Consider the following 16,433-nt stretch of genomic DNA (forward strand, 5'->3'; position numbering starts at 1 on the left):
CACATCTACATGACCTTTTTTGGCTCTTTTGGTTTGGGTTTTGTTTGTTTGTTTGGTTTTTTATTGTTTTAGTGGTTTTTGTTTTGTTTTTGTTTGTTTTTGTTTTTTGTGGTTTTTTTTTTTTTTTCTTACAAGTATTTTATTTCTGACCCATGATCCTATTTCAACTTGTATTTCAACTTCTCCCCGGGTATATTAGCTCAAATTCCTTCAGTTAAGTTAAAACATGTGGGCACAGGTGAGAACATTCATTGCAAGTGCTAGCATGAGGAATAATCAAAATATTAAGAGATTTATGTTTTCTCACGGTTTTTCTCCACTGGTGCTGATGACACAATCTCCTTTATTCCAAGCAGTTCAGGTTGGCACCTTCAGGTGCTGCCATTCAAGAAGTAATATGATCCTCCTTTATGAATTATAATGCATGAGAAAAGGTAGCCCTGCTCTATGAGATAGCAATTACTGCTCTGAGAAGAGCAGTAAGATTTTCAAATGAGATAGCCATTGCCTCTCCTTACAGCTTTAAACATATCCTTAGGGGAAAAAAAAAAGTTAAGACTAAGAATACATTGCCTTTCAAAACAGCATTAACATATTAGAGTAAAAAAAAAAAAGGATTGTGAGGCACAGAAATCCAGAAAATAAAGACCCTGTATGGATGTTAAAGTGAGCAGTTGAAAGTCTGGAGTTATCTGAGGTGGACTTGTTTCTCAAAGTTCCTCTGCACTCAGTAGAAATATTCTTGTTCTTGGTGATTCTAGGGAGAATTTTTATCTCTTTTCAATAACTTTTCTATAGGAAATCTAGGAGACACTTCGGTCTGGTGAAGGTCTTTGCTAGATTCTTTGGAAAGTCAAGGAAATGGTATTAATCAGATTATCTGAACAGAGATGTTCACCTACCCCATCAGACACCTCTAAGAGGTAAGGAAAGAATGTTGTCTTGACTCTTCCCCAACACAGTGTAAATACATAAATAGCAATAGATACATTTCAGACTTCATACTACTGATACTAGACAGGGGAAGTATGGCTAAATTGGACAGAGTTACCTGAGTGCAAAAGAAAAAAAATTGTTCAGTCAGACTGAGCCATTAATATAATCTGAATTTGTGTATGTCAATTTTCCATGGCATTTGCCATTTTTTTCCTAAAAATACAATGTGTTTTTTTTTTATAGAAAGATAAACAAATCCTAAGTTTTTTGAATTATGTTAAAAATCCAGTTCTGTTCTTATTGTGCACAGCTATAAATGTGAATGTGTATCTTTTTTATTTCTGCATAAAATTTTTTTCAATGTTTTTTCACAGTCTAAACATTTTGCCCCAAATGTCACAACATTTTTTTTGCCTCATTTCAATAGTTTTGTTAGTAAAGCAGTGTGTACCAAAATACAAGCAATACATGTGAAAATGCTTTGTCTCTTACAACAGTATTCCTAAGGGATTGCATGTATATAAGTTGGTTTCTAGACAACCAAGGGAACTAAAGAATAAGGAATTTATCTCATAAACTGCCTGGCTAAAATGACATTTTATGATGTTATATTGTCATCAAACTCTGTCTTGAAGTGCAGGAAAATGCAACCATTTTTTAGGAACACTTCCCTTAAAGGCTTTAATAAAATTTTAAAAGTTCAATGGTATATAGTGTTATTCTAGAGGAGGGAATGCCTTAAGGAATTACAAAATGCCTTCAAAACTAGGGAAACATATGAACAAATTTTAGAGGAGAATAAAGAACTCCTGCTTCTGTTGAACATAATGAAAATCTGTCACTTTTGCTGTCCAAACAGTTTGGACTTGCTGACTGAAATTTTTCTCTGTCCTACAAAATTTGTCTTCCTGCTGTTAACACCATGCCAACACTGCTGCAGAATTAATTTAGCTGTCCTGCCAGCTGAACTGCAGCCTTCATGGGACCTCTTTCTTCATTCACCCTACCAAGGCACAAATGCAGACTGGCTCTTCACTTCAAGCAGTGGCTGCAGCCTGTTGCCAATTACAGTTTTGCAGCAAGCAGCATTTCCCACTGCAGGATGGCTCCTCCTTTTCAAATGTCCCTTTGGAGTCTCTCTGCTCTTACCCAAGGCTTGACAATGAGCCAGCTGGCATTTGGGCTGTGACTTCTGGGGCTCTTGGTGTTGTTTCACTCTTCACATTTATTCTCATGGTCCATTCCTCCCTGTGCACTGCCTCCTCCTCCAGTGCAGGCTGTTTTGCAGGATACAGACCATCTTTATGCCTTGTGCCGGTACCACACCACTCATCATGCGCCCTTAGACTTAGATGCTAATGCCATTAACTGCAACAGCATTTCTAGCATCCAAACCATTTCCCAGAAACAGTCCCACCCAGCTGAGCCAAAGCTGACACCAAAAACACCAATGGAAAAGAAAGCCAATCAAGCCTTTGAAAAGCACTTGGATAAGACTCATTTCTTATCCAAACATAAATACATTTGTCTCTAAAAGAAGAAGCAAAATCACTATGCAAAATACTATGAATCAAAGTTGGTTGGAACTAGATGATCTATAAGATCCTTTCCAACCCAGGCCATTCTGTGATTCTACGATTTAGAAATACTACATGCATTAAATTAAATTAAATTTTCTTGGTGATGTTCTCCCTATTCCTTACTCCCCATTTTCCAACATTGCATATATACCTAACACTTCTTGGTAAGGTTTGGCAAAGCAAAGCTAATCTGACCACAGTGTGTTTTCAAGAACAAATCACCAAAATACAATAAATTGCTTAATTTTCTTAACTTTCTCTAACACATTATATAAGCCTTAGTCACATATTTCTAGAATGGAATTGTATTCTTCTTATACCTCCACATTTCTACATATTTCCAAAACCACATTCCTCACTTGTTATTTTAAGTATATTATACATCTGTGTTTCTATCCATCCTCTTTACAGATCTGGGATTTAACTCCAGGCTTTTGGCAGGTAACAGCCCTGTTGCTTAGCAGCAGCTGAGGCACATGTAAATGCCATAATGAAAATTCTCATGGTTTCAAAAGTGGAAAGCCTTTGCCTGCTGAAAATTGATGTTTATAAATCGTCTGGGAGTGGAGTGAGTGGCACCATTTCTTTCCAGCAAAGTACAGTTTTGAATACATATCCAACTGGCCTGACACAAGTAATAGAGACTGAGGCTAAAAAAGTAAGAGTCAATATTTAATTATGATTGCTTTTACATATTGATTATTCCAGCATTTTAACCATCATATGATTACCAGTAAAATAGGCCACTCTTAATTTCATTTCATGGGTGAAATAATAGATTCACAAAAGTCAACCACAAAACTTTCACCACCTTTATAGAACTGGGATTTCTAATTTTCTAAATCCGTTTTCATTAACTCTTATTTTGAAAAGCATTGATCCAAGTGTTAATGTGGATCCAAAGCCAACTGCTTAGCACTCCCATCTTTGCTTAAAAAAATACCTGTTTTAATCTGCATTTGACAGATCCATGTGCTCACAGAAACATGCAGATTACAACCCAAGCTTCTTAATTCTACAGTACCAGCAGCAGAAGGGAACCTAAAATGCTCTCCAAACTGAAACAAATTAACATGAGCATGATCCCTGTCAATGATGAGAATTGTCCCTTTCTACATGTACTTCAGTGTAGAAAGGAACAGTTTCTGCATTGCTGGCATGTAGCATGTTGAGGGGTGAGCCCACACTCCTCATGCCATTTATCTAATTTGCATCCAAGTTGTCTAAGTCTAAAAAACAGATATGAAACATGAAAATCCCTCTATAGTGGAAGGAGAATGCTGCTTCCATAGCATCATTAATTTATTTCACAAATAAAGGTTTATGGTCAGATTAATTCCTTTGAGAACTCTCCTTTGGTCCAGCAGCTATTAAAGAAACAAAGATGGTTCTGCATAAGGCAGACAAAATTAATAATCCCATGGAACTACCTCTGTCTTTCCATTGACTCTAGTGCAGCCTAAATAACAAACTGGCCTTCAGATGACAAAATTAATCCCAACCCTTGATTCTGTGCTGAAGCTCAATGGCAGAGGTGAAGGTGACTAAATAACCAATGATCTATTGGAGAATGCCCTGGATTTTAAATGACAGGCTCTGTATATCATCCCCAGAGGTGCAAGTAATCTCCTGAAAATTAATTTATATCTATTTCCACCTCCAACCCAGACTGATTCTTACAGTGTGTGAAACAGTTATTTTGATACACATATTTTGTTCAGGACTTCTTAGAAATAAAGACAATTTGAAACCTCGTATTTTGCTCTTCAGCGCCACATTCCCTGAGTTCTAGCTCCATTTGTTGTTTATACATTGCATATTTATATATGGCACAAGATTGTTTTTCTTCACTGAACTCTCTACAAGAAAAGGATGAAATAACAGATTTTCCTACTCTAAATATTTGACAAAAGGTTTTATTTATTTCAACAGAATGCTATTTATTCATTATTTTTCCCCCTTTCTAAGTATGATGGTTTGTCAACTTGTGACACTCATTTTCTATTTATTTTCATCAGCTGTGTCTCTGGCTCCCATGAGAACACTTTAATTTTGTTGCATGGCCCAGAAATATGATAATCAACAAATATTTCTAGGCCAAATCCATTGTCACAGTGTCAGCAGGCTCATGTGAAATACTGATGCAATTAAACACTGATTTGCCACTCCATCTCCCAGCAAGACAGATATAAAATACAGTTTGGTTTACATAGATCTTTTTAAATTATCCCCTTTAAAAACCTTATGAAAGATAATTGGTTATACTGAAGCACTGAAACAGGAAAAATGCTTAATACTTTTACGGTGTTTTGCATTTTACTGCTGTACAAACATTAACTAATTAAGCCTCACAATACCCAAGTGAGGAATGGAAGGAAGCATTATTATGGTTATGTATTATAATTATACTGTCTCATTTAGAATTTCCTGGGTTTTGACTTTTAAAGTAATTATTGTAATTATCACAAAACTAATAAAAACTCAGAAACAATATTTTTTTTCCCAGCATGAATATGCTCTAAGCTAAGCAAATAAATAGTTTACAAATACCTAAAAGCACACTTTTTTCCACGTATCTCAGCTTTTGCTTTCCCTTCGTCCATCTGAGTCTACAGAATTTGATTTTGTTTCCAACAAAGGGGAAGAAACTCTTTCCAATGACCACAGTGGATGCTTGAATTTAACAACAACAAATATATAAAGAATGTGTGAAGTGGGATTATCTCTGGGATTTTTACCATTTGCTAAGAAAGTATTATGAGATCTTGATATAAAAATGTTTATACATCCCAAACAATATTATAAAATCTATATGATAGTTTGAAATTGGGATAAAATTAATTTTAATTATTATTGTTATTATGCAAAATTGCTTTTCTCTCAAATACCTCTTACAAAGGTCTGGGTTCCTCTTCCCAGTTGTAGACATCTAAGAGCTCACTGGCACCCCTTAGATACAGGTAGATGGGTTCTTTCCAAGAATGATTTCTGCCATGTCTCTCATACATCTATCCTGTAATGAGATGATTTCCCACTGAAAATGCCTTTGCTCTCTCCACTAGTAGCCAAGTCCCATGCATTTCTCCTATAATCCTGGAATTTTCAAGGTCTATAGGGACAAAATCCACTTTATTAGCTATATAAAATTGTCATACAACATTTGAATATTCAATTGGCTCCATCACAAATAGCTAGTCACTGCAAATTCTTATAAGTCAATCACAGCTTGATTATACTCTGGGAGAATATTCCTTATAAGGCCATAATGAACCAAATGATAATTTGGAAAAGGATCTCAAGTAATTTCTGTTTAGTTGGAGAGATAGTTTCCTTCTTCTTTTTTAATTATGTGGGAGAGATGTAATATTAATAATGTTTGTAGAGTGGATTGAGTAGAAGAGAAAAAAGAGAAGTCTAATGAACCCAAAATATGCACAATACTCTTTTGTTGGCAAGTGCTGGAAAAATTAAAAAAAACCCAAACAAATAAAGATCTGATAATATATCAAGCAGGTCAGGCCAAGATTAATAAAAGACACAACAGAAGGATGGGATCTCATCCAGAGGGACCTGGACAAACTTGAGAAAGCTTGGCCCAAAAGAACCCATGAAGTCCATTAAGGTCAAGTGCAAGGTGTCACACATGGGTTGAAGCAATCGTAGATATGAACAGAGACTGGGAGCAAACTCACTGAGAGCAGCCCTGTGGAGAAGAACTCAGGAGTTCTGCTAAACTATTAAATAGTTTAGTCTTCTAAACTATTAAATAGTTCTTCTAAACTAATAAATAAAACTATTTATTGTGCCTGTGCAGAAAAAATTTCTTGTGTGTGAGAATCTGGACAAAAGCACAGCCCCAAAAGCCAAATGTGCCCTGGGCTGCATCCAGAGCCCCGTGGGCAGCAGGGCAGGGGGGGATTCTGCCCCTCTGCTGTGCAGACGCTGATGAAGGAATAGAGATAGAAGCAAGTTTTGATATAGAAGAAAAGAATTGCTGAGCTAGTCTTACTGGATAACCAAGAAGGCAAAGGGTATATTAATTAGAAGGGTTTTTTTGACTTAGAGCAAAGGATAAACCCACCTCAAACAAGAAGATGTTTTTACCAAGCAGGAAGATAGCACATGCAAACAAGCCTGCTGATGTGGCAAGAAGAAAAAAGTCTCAGAATTTTCCACTGCAAGAAAACTGAAAAATATCATCTAGCTTAAACTGTAATGTACTAACTTTTAGCGATTGGAGAATAGTAACATGAATATGGTAATTATAGTAGTTATAATAGGCTACAGATATTAGTTAAGGTATAGATTGGTTCTACTGTATTAAGATGCTAAGCAAAGTAGATAATGCACTGTAACCAAAACCAAAGGGTCTCCAGGCCTGCCTGCAGCTGGAGCCGACAGCTCTAGGCACAGCTCTGTCGCCCAGGACCCTGGATTGCTCTAACCTCTTGGATGGAATAAAATGCATTTTGGAGAGCTGTCTGGAGTCCTGCATCCCTCATTTAGGCTCTTACAGGATGAGGCTTTGAGCAAGCTGATCTGTGAATGGCATCCCTGTCCACAGCAGGCAGGTTGGAGCTGGGTGACCTTTAAGATTCCTTCCAACCCAATCAATGCTATGATTCTATTATTCTAATATATTAATAATATATTAAATAGATTAGTGTTCCCACCTTGCAATCTAGAAACCAACCATGTCTCTAACTCAGCTTCCACCTACCCAAACCATGGCTGGAGATGGTGCTCAGCTCATTTGCCTGTTGGAAAAGGAAACTGCCATCAAATACCATCAACAGGGGTTTTCTGTAATGTAACTCCTTTTCTGCATCAAGTTGTCAATACAATCCTTGATATAGACAGTATTTTGACTGCACTTTCCTCATGACACTAGAAAGACCATCTGGCTAAACAGATGTGGTAATCTGATTTGTTTGGCCAATGAACTGAAAAACCCACAATGGCTTGAATGGGAGTTCCCAGGAGTGCCCAATCCAGCATCTTCTCTTTGCTTGCAGATATTATATTTATAACTTCAAGAACAGTTTGGTAATGGCTTATTTGCTTGTGGGAGTTACCAAGAAAGCAGGATTTCCATACAAGAGACATAAAGTGACCATATTTTCATCACAAAAAAAGATTAGTCATATGGCCATCTGTTATTCTTTTGCAGTGTTTCATATATTATAGAACAAGAAACTGGAAAAATGCAAGCCAAACCTTGGTCCCTCAGAAGGTGTCAAATCTCCCATGGATTTGAACAGCACCATTGGCTATTTCATCTGTTTATTTACAACCTTATCTAAAGGCTGCAAGTGCAGGTCTTCTCACAGCTATGTGTTTTATTATAGATGTACAACCATAAATATGGAATGGCTTGTCTAGATAATGTCCCCCTGACAACATAATCTTCATCATCTGTCTTAATTTTTAAACCCATTAGGTTCATAAAAATAAATGTAAAAGTCTACAGCAAATTTACACTTACCCAAGGCCAATTTCTTCTCTTTCAAATTTACTTTCATGTCTAAAGCCTGTTCTGCTTGATACCACCTTGTATATCACTTGCATTACTGCCAAATTAGTTAAAAAAATTAAAAAATTACAACAAATGACCCCCACCCAATCTTTGGCTTTATAAATTAGAAATGTATATATGTTTAAAGATCAAAAGGAAGGCATTTCAAAAATCTTTCTGGACACATTTCATTTTAGTTCAGGTAGTAGAGTCTGGATAGTTTCTTTCCTCAAGTGTTTCTCAGCAGCATTACAATGAATAACAAACATTTATTATGCCCATTCATTTTGCTTTGCTATGCAGCATCTTGCCAGAGCTTTTAGACATATTTATTTTAGAGAAGTTTCCAGATATAAGGTTCTTCTTTGATAAAGGATTGGGCTGGCTTTCTGATATTGGACTGCCCTTGTCTTGAAGTAAGGAGAGAGACAAATGAAAATGAAATGGCCAAGCCCCAGTCACAGGCTGAATGAGCACAACTAACAGCAAGCTTCTCATTATGCTGCAGTCACAAAGCCCAGCTTGCAGAAATTCAGAAGCTGGAGAAGAAAAGGACAGAGGTACAGACATCCCATCAGGCTTCACCACTCACCTAGCTAGTGCTCTAGGGAAGAAAGATATGAGCTGGCTGGGAAAAAAAAAAAAGCACATTACAGTAAAGAAGAAGGTGGGGATGCATCTAAAGATTCCACATGCCTGACAGCCACAATTGTACAGGAATTTGGAGATGCCAAGGCTGCACCTTCTGGTGCACTACAGGAAGAAGGGGGGTACTTGGTTCCTTTAGAAGGAAAACATTTATTTTTTCATTATATTGCATTTTGTCAATTTAGGATAGCAAGATAGCAAGAATTGAGGCTTTCATGTAATAAATGAGTTCTGGCAATTTAAGAAAGCACATTTTAAATCCATCATGGATTATATCAATGGAACTATCCTCACTTTGGGCAAACTCTTACCCTGCACCATAATGCTCCCACTCCACTGCAGAGGTGACATGTCCTGTTACCATTCCTTTGGTTATGCAGGAAGTGATCCACGCGGTAACTAGGGACTGCATTTCTTGTAAAGAGTTTTCCCTTTGTTTTTCTTTTGGCTCCAAGAGATCCTGTCTGCACAGCAAAACGACTTCAGCTGTCCCCTGACCCAGCCATTGCACCAATGTGCCGGCAGTAAAAGCTGTGAGGCTTCTTCAGCCAGGGAGCCAAGTGAGCTCACTCACAGCACCCACCCATAACAACGCCACGGGGTTGGTTTGTATAGCGTGTCTACACAAAAGGCAAGGAGAAAAGGTACAAGGTATCCTGGCCCACTGATGTGCTCTGCAGTGACATGGGCCACTCCACAGAAATCAGTGGCCCCTTTAGGACTACGTGCTGCCTTTCACAGCATTATATATGTAGAACAATATTTCTATGAAGCTGGAAATGCAAATATAGCCCAAAGTACTCTGGCAACACGCAAGATGCACACGCACGAACCCAGAATAGATGGGAGCAAAGAAAATGATTGAGATGAACAGTCACGTGGAAATAAAAACACTGGCTACATGTATAGAAAATGGAAACAACTGAAAACTGCCTGAAGGCAAGTACTACTGGTGATAATCCAGGGATAATGTTTTTGTAGGGATTAACTGTTCTGGAGCACTTTTCCCATGTGTAAAGCACAACATACTTTTTATTCAGATAGGTTGATTTGGCAGTCTCTTTATTTCTAGCAAAAACTATTTATTTATTGTGCCTGTGCAGAAAAAAATTTCCAGCCTTGGACAGCCAGAATAAAGGGGTTTTTTTCTCTCCCACTGGCAATTGCCTTCTGGATAGAGCTCAAGAGCTAATTTCCCACAGATAGTCCACTTCTATAGAGTTATTAGAAGCTTGTGTGCCAAACTAATAATTTTGAATCTTGTATTTTTAATAAATTTGGCTACAAGTTAATGTAATTTTTATACTGAATGTGTTCAATTCATTCTTTGGAAACAGATTTCATTTCTTTGGCAAAATGTCATTATTCTTACAGAGAAATAACAAAGAGGTACATCACTTTACAAGAAACTGCTGTGCACAAAGACCAGCATTTACCTTTTGTTAGCAGTATTTTTTTATTCAGTTTTATTGCTGTGGACCTGCTGGTGATTTTCTGTATGAGAAACTAAATTTCCTGAGAATGAAAATATGTTTTCATTTTAGGTTGTTTCAGAGCATGTGCTCTTTCTCATGATTTTTCATGTTTCAAAGATACCCCAGGGTAGTAGATACAGGAAGTAGAAATATCCTTATTCCTACAATTCTTGGCTGTACATTAGAATAACCCCAGAATTTATGTCTCTGTGAAAATAACCTCAGGCCCATTAAACACCATTTTTGTGCTATACAGAAAAGCTCCTGGGGAAAAGAATCTTAAAAATAAATGAGTGGATAGACTAACACACCATAGGGGCTAATTTGTGGCACTGAGCAAGCAATTCTAACACAAGGTCACTAATTTTTTGGGTTTCCCTTGTCACATACTTGCCACAATTGTGGCAAGAACTAATCAACAGATAAATAATTGCTTCTTCAAGCCAGGACTCATATAGCACCTTTACAATTAAATATGATTATTATTATTATAAACCACAATTTTCAGCATCATGTTCTAGACTTTAACCACAGGTTTCTTGCTGAGCTTTTAAGAACCACTATATAGAACTCAGAAAGTGTACCCTTCTCAGTCCAGGTGTTATTGAAGTATTACTTTGTTAAAAAAAAAATCAAACAAACAAACGTAATGCATGAAAATTATATTTCAAAATAAATAAATATATAAAATATTTAAATATGAAATATTGGGAATTTTGACTTCTAAGAGTAACAAATATAGTGTTAAGACATCCCTTGTTCTGTACAAATGTGCAACAGAAGAGATGAGATGAAAAACAATTATGCATGAGTTCAAAACTAATGAAGTTCAACTGTTTGCTTCTGTGGCTCTAGATTTACTACAACTGAATTCCTCCAAGAAAACTGTGGGATTTGGTCTTCACTAAGCAACTGTGAGCTCAGAAGTGATTGCCACCTAAATCACTTGTCCTAATCAAGAAGTTTAATGTGTGTATAATGTTTGTACTGAGTATACCAATGCACATGTGATAAATGGCTCATTGTGCTGAAGGTGCTTTGTACAGAAATGTAGAAATTGATCCCTGAGGAAAGGAGATGTGTTTTCCTCCTGAATGAAATTAACATTGTTAATTGAGCACAAGGGACAGGACCTGACCTGCCAAGGTGTTGGGGAGGAGGGTAAATGGGAAGCAGAAGGTAGATGGGCAGCAGTGATTTCACAACTCCATCCTTTCCTGCCAAAGCTAAGGGGTGTGTGTGTGTGGATAGAAAGGCCCAGAAGGAAGCTAAGGACATCTGCATTTCAGCAGGACCACATCCAAAGAGCATCACCTCCCAGCATTCAGCAGCTGGATGAACGGCAGCTGCATGGAGTTTATTCTGGTGAAAACAGATCCATGCTAGGAGGAACTCTAAATTCATCTGCATGCCTCTGATGTCCTGGGAGGCTTTCACAACACAATTTCTTGTTTTAGCTGATCCATTCTTAAACACCCCCATCATTTAAATGTTTTTAGCTATAATTATCTCACCAACACATATAATTAGGGCACAATAATTGCTACATTAATAAACACCAACACAAAGTTTTTAAGAACCAAAAAGGTATTTAGAAGAGGGACATAGGTACAGCCAACATGGACATTAGCAGTACAAGCTGGAGCCTGTGAACACAAAAGCAAATTCAAGGACTCTTTCCTTTGATCAGTCCCTGTGTATCTAGTGTTGGCACCAGGGACAGGAACCACATTGCCAAAATTCATATATCTTGGATTAGGGCTTCATCATCTCCTATCCTGATGGTTTGACAGGGAGGAGCAAACTCGAGGATATCTGTCAAAGAAAGCTCTAGAGTCATAAGTATCCATACAGGTGTGTAATATCCTAATAAGGGATAACAGCAACCCTAGGGCATGTCCTAGGGTATAATGAAAGGGGAACTCTAGAGAGATCTAGAAATAACTTCATAATTTAAATAACTTCATGTATTTCTTGTGAAAGCTGCTGACAAGGTCCACATAAAATTTTATTTCAATTAACAGGAATTTTTAATTCCTTTTTTTGTTAACATGGAAATAATCCCCAGTTGATATTCACTTTGAGGTGAACTGCAGTATTTATTTAGACTTTTGTTTATACTGCTCTTTCTCTGGACTACTGGGGATTTTATTTAAAGCTGCATGTTCAGTTTTGGGCTATTCATGTAATCAGGAAGCCAACCTTCGCATCTCCTTCACCTGGTGGATTTCACACCACATTTTTCTGAGAAAGTTTCATATGTATTTTAGTAAAATGGCAAAATCTCCTTCTGTCTAATTTTCCTTCTGTTGATTACTTTATCTTCCAAACCATATGTTTTTCTCATTTTGTTTTGTTTGTGATTGAATATAAAATTAAGATAGTTACCTAATTCTCATGCCAGGTAGCAGTAAGTCAACTCAATTTGGAAATCATAAGGTTTGTCAGTACAAATAGTCTATTCCTATGAGCTGTAATTAAACATGAAAAGATGGAAATTTACTCTCATTGAAGAAAAAGGAAGTTGATATCCCAAGATACTAGAAGCGTTCAGACTACGAGTAGTAGAAATCTGACTGGAATGGCAACTAATGTCTACATGATAATAGAAACTGTGTTTGACTTGATAACTAGCCAAGCTCCCAGATGCTTTCCCATTCCACAGTACCCTGGAAAAGCACTTGTTTCATGAGCTGCATGGCTGTAGCTTCCCAGAGCAGCACGTGCTGCAGTGCTAACAGTGATTTATTTGCCACCTCAGCACGCCACAACAGGAGGAGCAGGCTGACACAGGCTGTGCCTGCCGGTGAGCACCACAGTTCACTCCAACGAGTCCCCTTTCATTTTTGAGATTTTCACACTCAGCTGCAGTGACTCACTCCATCAAGTACATATTAGCATGGTAAATTAACTTTCTGCAGGACTTATGAGTTTCCTGGGAGGAGAAGGTGAGGCAGGGAGTCAGAGACAGCACAGCAAGGTGCAGGACTGTGGTTCAGAGCACCAAGTTCTTGTCCATACCTTTTGAAATAAGAATGTTGTTTTCAGCTCCAGGCCTGTGTGCAAGTGAGATACTGAATGCATACTTTGATACTAGAGGAAAGCACTTTAATGTTTAAAAGTAAAAAAAAAAAAAATTAAATCAGTAATTTACTCCAGTGCTGAAATGAAGTGCCCTGCTTTAATACTTCCTTCAGGAACCCTGTAAAACTAAACAGGTTTTTATATATATCTTAAGCAAACAGCAATGTTTATAGTTCAAGAAATGTGACAAGAAGAGGTCCCTGGAAGACTCTAGTTCACTTGGTCTCAAGTAACAAAAACACATGATTTCTAGCCTGCAGAATAAGGCTGGTATCATCCAAAAAGGAAGATCTGCATTTCAAAGTCCAGGTCACTGAAGACCTAAAATACAGGTTTCCACTAAGACACGGTCAGACTTTAGCTACAAGGCCCAGAAACCAGTGTAGATCTCAACTAGATATTTGATTAACGTCTGGCTAGAAATGCCATACTGTTATGTGCATGTATAACTCCAGGAAGGCATTGCTAATCCATCCTATAGGAAAAAAAAACAAACCCTCACTCCAAAGAAATGAAGTACAGGACACTTATATTTTGACCATGAAGTAATTGCAACCCTGACTTTGCTGAAGACATCAACCAAATGGTTTAAACTTTCAGTATTTCAACTGTTCATACATTATATAGAGACTTTGTGTGCTTTGTTCATGACAATTTTATTTGATTGAAGAGAAGATCTCTGAAAGAAGTACAGTCAATATTACCCCTCTCTCTCTCACCTGTGCATCTCCAAGGATCTTCACTAGTTTTGTGAATACTCTTCCTTGGGATGACAAGGAAACACTGAGGTGGGATGAAGGGAGGGAGGAAGCAGAAGTTTCAGGATGACAAAATTCTGAAACACTTGACTTTTGCAACAGATTGTGTAGAGGTTGTGAACCACTGATCAGTCTTGATAGCTGCTGTGAGGACCATGTAACAATGGCAAAATAAGCATTGCTACACAGCTAGTAGATGTGAACATGATAACAGCTATGGGATGTGATACTGACTTTTTCACTGTTTTTTTTATCTTGAGCTCTTTCATTCTCAGCGTTAGCAATGGCTCTCTCCATCCAAGCTGCAACACTTCTTTATTACCCTCCAGATAACCTTATTAATGAATTCAGCATTTCGCTTCAGAAATAATCACAGCATCCCAAATTCATTGTTTTGATTTCTCAGAGGAATAAAACATAGATCAAAGGTGAACTGCAAAGGAAGAAGGTCCCTTATAAAAATGCATGACAATTTTGGGAACTGGTGAACTTCCTTCAAAATAAAAGATGAAGTGAAAGTAATTTGCATGTTATTGTTGGGAAATTTACCCAGCCTACATTCTTTTATCAGGCTATGCTGGAAACTGGGGCATGCATGTAAATGGTGATATTTTTAAGCATTCCAGGCTGGATCATCTTGTCCTGTCTGGATGTACTCTCTTCAGTGCAATGGAAGTCAGTTTCAAATGCCTCCAAGAACCACATATAGCCACAGAACTACAGATATATTCAATGCTTGGTAATAATCAGAATTTTGGACTAAATATTTGCATTCCCACACATCTGCTAACTCTGTAAGCCCTGAAGATGCCTTTGGACAATTGGACTGTGACCATGATTCCTGCCTCTTCCAGACAGAGTGTAAGTATATCTTACTGATTTGTTCAAGCATTAGGAAGATTCATTCCACTAGCCTGGATACTCCACAAGCTACTGTTCAGAGAAATTAAGATCTAGGTGTTTAGATTTCATCTCTTAAAATTGTCTGACTTCCTCATTTCCCAGATTTAGAGTCTCCAGAGGAGACCGTCTAGAGGACATGAGCCATTATATGCTCTGCAACAGAAGCAGGAAAAAAAAAAAAGTATTTTAGCCTTTAAAACTAGCCACTAGCACTAATACTGCAAAGAGAAAAGGACTTGTCTTTCTTTACCTGTGAAACTTTTTTACCAGCTTTAGGACCCTTAATTTCACCCTTTTCGTCCCAGATTTAGGTTTTAAACCATTGCTGCCTTTAAATGACAGCTCCCAGCGTGCACATCTTCACATGTGGTGAGAGAAGTTCTCCAGACTCTAGATCCAGCTTGTAGGACTGGACACTAATGGTTAATGGAGCTTGCAGCAGACTTCACAGCACTCGGGTCTCACAAAGATAAACAATTTCGGGAGCTCAGTACAGTCCTAAGCGCTTAAGTAAGGATCAGGAATGAAAATTCCCATTAGCTTCACTGAGATTAGTGTTTCAATCTAAACTGACTCCATTCCACATTGTTAAAGGCTCTTAGTATCCAGTGTTGTGATTTACAGCCATATTTTCAGAACTGCTTGCTACCCAGCATGCTGGTCCTCTTCTGGAAATTACTGTTTTCAATTTGCTTTGCAGCTTAAATGAGAATCTGTGGTTTTTTACTCTGGGTTTTTTTTTTTTTTTTTTTTTTTTTTTTTTTTTTTTTTTTTTTTTTTTTTCCTTTATGGTTGCTGATCTTTAAAGCCCTGTTTACTAAAGACAGACTTTAAAATCTGTTCCACAAGATGATATGAAGCCCAGACATTATTTTTCCTGGGATAAGCAGAGAGACAGAAATGCTGCAGAAAGGCACATTACCAATATCCTCCCCTTCCCTGAATTGCCCAAAGTCAGCTTCAAAGTTAATGCTGCCTTCAGGGTTTGTTTGATTTTGGTTTTATAAGTAAGGAGCATTCTGGCCCTTTGTTTTAAAATTCATGGAGCACAATGTCAGCTTTTCTTTGAAATATATAATAAGCCTTTTATGTGGTTTAGAAGTAGACCTGCATTTTGGCACAGAACCTGCCTATTCATGTCTATAAGGAGAAGAAAAATTATAATGGCAAAAGCAGTTTTGTATGGAAAACATCCAGGCAACAAGACCATGCCTTTTTTTTTTAGCCAAGTCCTCTTTGAAAAGCAGTTGCAATCACTTTTGGTTTTAAAGTTACCAGAACCCAGTTTTAATACAGCTTTGGAGCTCACCCTGAAAAGCACTCCCCAGTGATAGTGCTGGGCCACAAGCCCAGTTGCTTTTCAGCACACTGCCATTTACATTCTCCTATATTTATTTCTTTTCATAGCAACTTCACTGGACCTCTGGTGAAAAAGTGATTTTTTTTCCTAACAATTTATAGTCTCAGATGTGCAGATCTGTATTAAGTGCTTCAGGAATGCATTAAGAATCTCTACCTCATCAACTGTTTTACT

General features: G+C 37.5%; 1 protein-coding gene across 3 annotated transcripts in view; it reads right to left on the minus strand.

The window, feature by feature from the left end:
- VSNL1 (visinin like 1) overlaps positions 1-16,433 on the minus strand; it is an 86,733-nt gene that overhangs the window by 24,005 nt on the left and 46,295 nt on the right. The window lies entirely within an intron of this gene.

The sequence above is a fragment of the Ammospiza caudacuta genome, chromosome 3 (genome assembly GCF_027887145.1).
Source record: "Ammospiza caudacuta isolate bAmmCau1 chromosome 3, bAmmCau1.pri, whole genome shotgun sequence".
In the NCBI taxonomy this organism is placed as follows: domain Eukaryota; kingdom Metazoa; phylum Chordata; class Aves; order Passeriformes; family Passerellidae; genus Ammospiza; species Ammospiza caudacuta.